Consider the following 8,357-nt stretch of genomic DNA (forward strand, 5'->3'; position numbering starts at 1 on the left):
TCCCTCCTGGCTGCCCACGCAGGCCCGCGCTCCGTGCCTCACAGCTCCCTCCCTGCCACTCACTCTGTTCCCCACACCGTTCCACACAGTCCTCACACAGCCCGCAATTCCCACACTGCTCTCCCGTCTCCACGGTTCCCACAATTCTTCACGGAATTTCAGGATTTCCACACGCGTCTCCAAACAGTAGCCCACACTTCACCTGGTTTCCACACGGTTCCGCACACCCTTCTTCCAGCTCTTCACTCGGTGGCTCACGGCTCCTCCTCACCCCCACGCACAGTTCCCACGTGTTTCCCCACGTCGTTCCACACACGTCCCCTCACACTTGCCCACGAACTTCCACTTCCGCGCAGCCTCTCACAGCCCCAGCACGGCCCCTCAGTCTCCTCACGCGCTCCACGCGGCTCCTCGCGCGGCCCCCGCGCCGTCCACACACGGTTCCTCGCATGTTCCTCACACAGCCCCCGCACCGTCCACACACGGTTCCTCGCATGTTCCTCACACGGCCCCCGCGCCGTCCACACACGGTTCCTCGCGCGGCCCCCGCGCCATCCACACATGGTTCCTCGCACGTTCCACACACGGTTCCTCGCACGGCCCCCGCGCCGTCCACACACGGTTCCTCGCACGGCCCCCGCGCCGTCCACACACGGTTCCTCGCACGGCCCCCGCGCCGTCCACACACGGTTCCTCGCACGGCCCCCGCGCCGTCCACACACGGTTCCTCATACGTTCCACACACGGTTCCTCACGCGGCCCCCACACCGTCCACACACGGTTCCTCATACGTTCCACACACGGTTCCTCACGCGGCCCCCACACCGTCCACACACGGTTCCTCGCACGTTCCACACACGGTTCCTCACACGGCCCCTGCGCCGTTCACACATGGTTCCTTGCACGTTCCACACATGGCTCCTCGTGCGGCCCCCGCGCTGTTCCACGTGGGTCCTCACAGGCCACAGTTCCTCGCAGTCCCTCAGACGGTTCCGCACACAATTCACGTGACTCCTCTGCGTCCCCAGCAGTCTGTCACGAAGCTCCCGTGCATCTCCCCCAAACGCTTTTCCCAGGTCCTCAAGCAATGCCACGCTGCTCCTCGCGTGCTCGCCCCCACTCCACGCGCACGCTCCGCGCCCTCCGCACGCCGGCTCTCACGGCTCCGCACGCAGCTCGCGCTTTCCCCGCGCCGCCCCGCGCCCGCCTTGAGGCCACCCCGCGAAGCCTTCCGTCCGCGCACACCGAAGGCGGCTCGCCCACGGGTCACTCTCACGGCCCATTTTTTCCCTTTCTGGAATCCATCCCGATTTTTAACTATGTTCTTATTTTTCTGTTTCCTTCCCCGCCACTGCGGACCAGAGACCTGCATCGCGCACCGCGGCCCAGCTGCTGGCCCAGGGCCGGCTCAGAGCAGGCTCAGCGCGTGCGTCTGAGCAAGCGGAGGGGGATCTCGACCGCCGAGACCCGCGTGGGGACAGCCAGGGCCGAGGCGCTCTGCTTCCAGCCCCCTCCCCTCGGGACTGAGGAAAGCAGCTCACCTTGTTGGGTCCAGAGTCCTGAAAGTGAAAAGACAGAGTCTGAGGACCTGGAGCGGGGCTGGGGCCCCAGGGTGTGGGGAGGGGGCACAGCCTGACTCCAGACGACGAGGGAGCAGGCAGGGTCTGGGCTCATGCCGGATGCCACCACCCGCTGCCCGCCGTGGCTGGCCACCCGGAGCTGATGCTGACAGGCCAAATGCCAGTGTGGCCTCCCAGGCTGCCACCCCCCAGCGGTCTCCGCTCCACCCGTGACAATTTCAGAGCAGGGTGGGGTCTCCTGAAGGTGTCCTTCCCTGGCCTGAGGCCTGGTGTCTTGGTGGGTGGGCAGTGCTGCTTGTCCTGCATGACCCCCAGCCCAGCCCCTCACCTCCAAGGGCCATGGGCTCCCCCAGAGGACGGACAAGACTGGACCAAGCACGGTCATTGCTGACCACAGCCCTGCCCTTCCAGAACGTGAGCCAACGTGCTCACCATGGCCCATGGTAACTCTCAGGCGGGCCCTGTGAACAAGGTGACACATCCCCATTTTACAGGTAGGGAAACTGAGGGTCCAGGGAGTGACAAGGGTCACTGCTCCATCACCAGCCTTGTGACGCTCCCCTGCTCTCTGGGCTTTCCCTTGGACCCCGCGGCCTCGCCGCAGACGGGGCCTGGGAACAGATGACAGGCTCCCAGCACCGCCGCAGTCCGTCCCGTCCGTCTAGGCCCGGAAGCTGGAGCCAGCTCACCATTTCCGCCAGAGCGGAGATGACCTTCCCCAGCGTGGTCAAGGACTTGTTGATGTTGGCTCCCTCCTGTGTGCAGAGAGGACGGTCGGGACGTCAGGAGGCCTTGGAAGCCTCTTGCCCCAGAGCGATCCCCCGGGCCTGAGGCCACCAGCCCTGACTGCTGACCTCTGGGGCCACCAGGACGTGGGTCAGAGCCCAGACAGAAGCCCACCCGCCCAGGAGAGCAGTCAGTCCAGCGTTTCTCCTTGGCTGCATCAGAACCCCGGTGACAGCCCACACCTCCACGCCGGAACAGTTTCCAGAGCCCCTGACAGTAGGGGTCAGGAGAGTCAACGCCCCCCCTCCTGACACCCTAGACTGTTTCGACAGGGGGTGGGGTCTCCCTAGATGCTGGCCAGTGGCTCATGGCCCCACCGCCTCGCGGCCCACGCTCCTTTGCGGGGAAACGAGGCACCTCTGGCCCCGGCACTGTGAGGGCGCGGAAGGTCCTACCCTCCCGCTGGTCTGTCCTCGTTCACCCAGAGCTGGAGGCCTAAGGCCCCGGCCTGTGCCCCCCACCTCCCTGCCCAGGCTCACCCTGGGGGGTCCCCACGCCCCTGCGGCCCCAGGCTGAGCCCTCCCACCCGCAGCGGGCGCAGCGGGCCAGGCGGGGACCCCGGACCCCACCAGCCGGGTGAAGGGGGCAGAGGAGCCGCTGCACCCGGGGGGCCTGCAGCCCAGCCTACCTTGAGACGCGTGCCCTTGGCGCCCGTGGAGTCGGCCCGCTCGCTGCCCGCCAGGTCCACCAGGCTGATCTTGCTCACCTGGAAGACAGGGTGAGTGTGTCCGACGCAGGAGACACCACGAAGCCACAGCTGGGGACGCCATGGCCAGGGTGGCCTCCGACCCCGCAGTCTCCCCGCACCTCTGTCTGCAGCCCTCTCCACGCTTCACCCGAGTGAGGTGCGAAGCCGCCTTCCCCAAGAGGCCGCGTGGCCCTGGTGCCCACTACGCTGCCTCCACACGCTGGGCACCCTTCACACACGGCACTGACTCCCTGCAGCGCCGGCGAGGCGCGTCTGCCACTGTCCCTGACCTCCACAGACAGCCCTCATCGTCGGCGGTGGGATTTGAACCCAGCTCCAGAGAGGGCACAGCCACGGCTCAGCTGCCGCGCAGGCGCCGCCGGGCCCAGCGTCCCCGGCACTGGCCGGGCTCCCTGCAGGGCTGCCTCCTCCTGGGGTGTCACGCGCGTCCCAGGGGGCACAGGCCCTCCCAAGCCGCAGCTGCAGGGCAGGACTCGCCCCGGTGTGCACAGGCCGTGGACACTGGCGGGACCGCTCAGGGCCCCAGCCGCCCGCAGCCTGCACCGGAGCCTCCGTGCACCACTGCGCGGGGCCGTGGTTGGGAGAACGCGCCAGGCTATGGGGACCTGCACCTGGCACTGAGTGACGCTGGCCTCACCCGGGCCCTGCACCCCTCGGTGGGTCCTGAGAGGACCCCGCTGCCGGGAGGCGGCTGAGGGGCCCCAGGAGTCGGCCTGGACGGCGGGTGTCGGGGAGTCCCAGTCGGAGACGGGGAGATTCGGCACCTGCCCGCTGCCCTTCCGGAAGCCCTCAAGACTGATGTCTAGGATAAGGCCCCGGGAGACGACGCCCCTGCTCCACTGAGGACGCCGAGGTGCGTGGGGAGGGCATGGGGGCGGCGCTCGGCACAGACCTGCCTTCGTGCCTGCGGAGGCCACGCCCGCCAGGAGGCCCTGCTCTCTGGACGGAGTCGGGGGGCCATGTCCTGCCAGCCTGCACCAGGGCCCCCGCCACCTCTGTGGCAGGCACTACCCACTGTCACTGCCACCCTCTGAGGGCCACCCAGCTGTGGCTGTGTCTCATCCTGTCCCCCGGCCTGCGGGGGCTGCACTGTGGGGCAGCACTAGGGACTCCCCTCCACAGCCCCCACAGTCTCCCCCAAAACAGCCAGACCCCAGGTCCACCGTGGTCCCTCAGCTCGGGTCCCTGCCACACCCTGGTGGCCCCACATGCTGAGAGGAGGTGGCCGGTGCCCAGCATGAGGACACCGCCCGCACCTCACTGGGCCATTTGGCTTGGCGTCCTCGTCCTGCCCTGACACCCTGACCACGGCCACTGCCTGCAGGTGCCACCCCCTGCCAAGGCCGTGCGCTCACCTTCTCTGTGGTGATGTTGGTCTCTGCATCGTGGCGCTTCTGGGTGAAGATGATGTTGAAGACGGCGTGAGAGCGGCTGCTGGTCTCATTCATGTTGGTGGCTGCCACGGTCCTGAGGGACAGGAAGCCACACGTGGTTACCCGCGTCCCGTGGTCGGGGATGATGGTCACTGGGGGTGCCGCCCACTGGACCTGGCCGTGGCATCGGCTCCCAGGCTCCTGGCTGCCCTGCCCGGCCCTGGCTGCACCCCCCGTCAGAGCTCGGGCGAGGCCCACACCCGCCTGCCCACCGTGGCATCCTCAGCCCAGCCCACGCCTGGCATACGGGGGCGCAGAGGCTGGGAGAGCGTCCCGCTCCCGGGGGACCAGGGAACACAGGTGCCGCACAGCTGGGCAGGAGCCCCCAGGGCCCCGACGTGGGAAAGCCCACCCAGGAGGGGACGGGGCTTCCATGTCCATCCCAGGCCACGGCCCGCGCCAGCCGCTCTGGGAGCCCCACCCACAGCCGCGAGTCCTGGGGGAGAGCCCAGGGCTGTCCGACAGCGGCCGGAACTGGTCCCGCTGCCCCCGGCCTGCGGGGACCTCAGGGGAGTCTCCCGGCACTCGGCGCCCCGCGGCAGCCCACCGCCAGGTCACAGCCAGGGTGTCAGGAATAGCGCCCTGGGGGCCAGCAGGCGGTGTGGGTGGCACTCAACACCCAAACCTCAGAAACCAAGACTGGCGTGGGCGATCGCCTCACCCTCTGGGGAGTCCCAGGTGGCAGAAGGGCGGCACTGTTGTCATGACGACCAGGGCGTCCCAGGCGGGAGGCCCAGGGCAGCAGCGGCTCGTGGCCGGCAGAGCTGCACCGCTGACCCTTCCCCACGTGTCCCCAACACCTGTGCCGCTCCCGGCACAAGGGCCCCCGCGCAGTCTCTGGACTCCTGGGCCCAGCAGAGCAGCCGCCCTCGGGTACCGAGACCGGCCCCACCGAGGCAGCTGCCATAGGCACTGCTGGCACCCCCAGGGCGCCTCCACGGCAGGGCAGAGAGTCCCCATGGAGGAGCAGCCCTGCGGAGGTGACAGTGGCCCCTGTACAGAAGGGAGCCGTGGCCTCCCGCAGGCTGCCACGTGCCTGAATGTCTCAGGCACCTGAGGCCACATCTCCACGGGGCCGCCAGACAGACCCCACGGGAGACCAACAGGTGCCCAGTGTAGGGGCCGTCCCTGGGCAAATTGGCTTAAGCCCAGAGTCAGCGAAACTGGGTGTGCTCTCCTTGGCGCCAGAGGTCAACAGGTCCGCACACGGCCTGTTGGACAAACAGAACTATTCCTCATGACAGATAGCTTTATGATAGATAACCAAGCGCCTGGGGTCTTGCAAACAAGCCAAGGCATCTCATTGTCCTGCATACAGTAATGAGATAAAGAAGTTAAGATACAAGAAGATGCAAACATCTGCTTCCCTTAAGCAATCATCTGGAAGGAATGAAAATGTGTTTCCTCAAGACGCCCAAGGTAGTCACGTGCCAGGAAGTAGCTGCTGGACATAGAAAAACTATATAATAAAGCGACTGGTAGAATTATCTACTGCAGTCTTGTATGTCCTTGTGTGTGTCTGTGTGTTTCTTTCTGTGTCCATCCCCCGTTCTGCAATCCGGGCCGCGACACCCAGGGCCAGGCCAGGGGTGGGGTGGCTTCCTTGGAGGAAAGACTCACAGCCAGGCGGGGAGGGGAGGGGAACAGGAAGTCACCCCCACGCACCTGGCCTTGTTCCCTGAGTCCATGAGGTCCTGGATGTCATTGTAGGAGGTGACGGCCAGCTTGGAGAGGTCCTCCACGTAGGGCCCCAGCAGCGGGTGCTCCCTCACGCGCAGGTTGCCCTTGTTCTTGGGGTTCAGGAGGTCACGGACACGCTCACAGTAGATCTCCATGTAGCTGACCTGCAGGGTGGAGGCCGCACCATCAGGGCCCCCGCGGTGGCGTAGGGGGCCAGCCGGCTACACGCGTGTGCGAGGTGGGGTGTCACCAGCCTTCCCTCGCCGTGGCCATCCTGGGCTCTGTGACATCTGCACACCTGGGCCACCTCCGCCACAGCGAGGCCCAGGCCCCGCGGCGCCTGTTCCCGCACCCAGCACGGAATACGCGCTCGACAGACACGGAGGACCGCCCCACGCCCCGTGCCCTGCGAGCCTCCCAGCCGGGCGTGGGCTCTCGGGCGTGGGTGTCCCGCGGTGGGTGACAGGCTGGGGCCCAGACCCGTGGTGGGCACTTGCTGCCAGTCAGCACGGCACGACCGCCCACCCCAGGAGTTCCCCAGCCCCGCGCGAGGACGGCGGGGAACCCACCTCCACGGAGTAGGACATGTTGTCGTTGGTGGTGTCGTTGATCCGGGAGAAGAGGTCCTCACAGAGCTGCAGGCCGAGGGGACAGTGTGAGGCAGGGGCTGCTCCCTGGCCGCTGCCCCAGCGCCTCGCGCACCCTTAGGATGCGGGCGCCGACGGAAAGGCGCTTGAAGGCCGGGGCCAAGGGGCCGCGACTACTTCTTAGCGCAGGGTCCCCTGGCCGGGATCCAATCCTCTCTGGGGGTCATGGGCGCGCACAGGGCCGGCTCCGCCATCCCACAGACAGCCTGGGCCCTCCCCCAGCAGGAGCAGAGCTAAGCACTTGCGGAAGGGAAGGGGCGGGTCTCCGCGGTCTGCAACCTGCTCCCAGGCCCAGCGTGGCTCCCCCTGCCCCCGATGCGCTTGTCCACCCGGCTCCCTGCTGCCTGGGGCCTGCTCTGGGGCGCCTGCCCGGGTCCCCGGGCCTCAGCTGGTCCTGCCCTGCCTGCCGGGCCGCCCTCACGCGCCCACCGCCCTCCCCGGCCGCGTGCCTGCGGGATGATGCCCTGCTGGTCCTTCTCCTGCTTGCCCATCATGGTGTAGGACTTGCCGGCCCCCGTCTGCCCGTAGGCAAAGATGCACACGTTGTAGCCCTCGAAGGCGTGTTGCAGCATCTCCTCGCCGATGTCCCGGTACACCTGCTTCTGCGAGGCATAGTTGATGTCCTCGGGCTGGGGACAGAGGGAGGCGGCTGCAGGAGGCTGCGTGGGCCTGAGGCCCCGCCCGCCCTGTCCAAGCAGCCAGGCGGTGCCCAGGCCTCGGGGTGCCGGGGGCAGTGACGCCTGCCCCCACCCTAATCCCGCCTGGGGCGGCTTCCTGGAGGAGGGGCTCCCTGCGTCACAAGGGGGGGATGAAGAGCAGCTGATCGAGGCCAGCGGGCAGGCAGAAGGGCGTCCCAGCAAGAGCCCGGCAGTGGGACACAAACCAAAGTCCGCTCCGTGTGACAGTGGAGGGAGGGACAAGAGCTAGGGCTGGAGGAAGCAGAGTCAGAGACCCAGGGACCCCCAGGCCGGGCTGGTGTCTGGACCGATCCCGAGGGCAGCAGGGTGCTTTAGGGAGAGGGCAGCACGGCCAGCCGGGGCCACGCGGGAGGAAGGCAGGATTGGACAGGGGAGGTGGGGAGCCCTGGGGCTGTTCCTGGGGGGGGCGCTCAGAGACGTGCAGATGAGGAGCTTGGGTGGGGGGCTCGTGCCTTCTGGAAGGATGCAGGGGGTGGTGGGTGGTGGGCCGGCCCCGCGTGGACTGGACGTGGGAGGAGGGAGGGAGCCTGGGTCTCCCAGCATGCACGGCCCTGGTGCCCGGCGGCTGCAGGGTCCGCGTTGGACAGTCTGAGTTCAGGACGTCTGGGGAAGGTGGCGACGGCAGCAGATGGACACACAGCTCAGCCCTGGCCACCGCCTCGCTGGGGCCAGTGTGTGTCCTTCTGGGGAGCAGGGTGGGGTCCCCACCCCATTAGAGGGGAGCATGCGCTCAGAGATGGCCCCCAAGGTCCACACGGCCTCCTCGCCCCTGCCCTGGCTCACCGAGGTGTGTGACCAGTAGGAGTAGTCGAAGCTGAAGCTTT

The 8,357-nt window shown here is 67.7% G+C and overlaps 1 protein-coding gene across 1 annotated transcript in view; it reads right to left on the reverse strand.

Moving 5' to 3' along the window:
• Positions 1 to 8,357, reverse strand: part of KIF1A (kinesin family member 1A) — a 98,033-nt gene that overhangs the window by 52,610 nt on the left and 37,066 nt on the right. The gene's annotated exons all lie outside the window — the stretch shown is intronic.

Source organism: Propithecus coquereli, unplaced genomic scaffold (genome assembly GCF_000956105.1).
Source record: "Propithecus coquereli isolate 6110/MARCELLA unplaced genomic scaffold, Pcoq_1.0 Scaffold763, whole genome shotgun sequence".
Classification (NCBI taxonomy): Eukaryota; Metazoa; Chordata; class Mammalia; order Primates; family Indriidae; genus Propithecus; species Propithecus coquereli.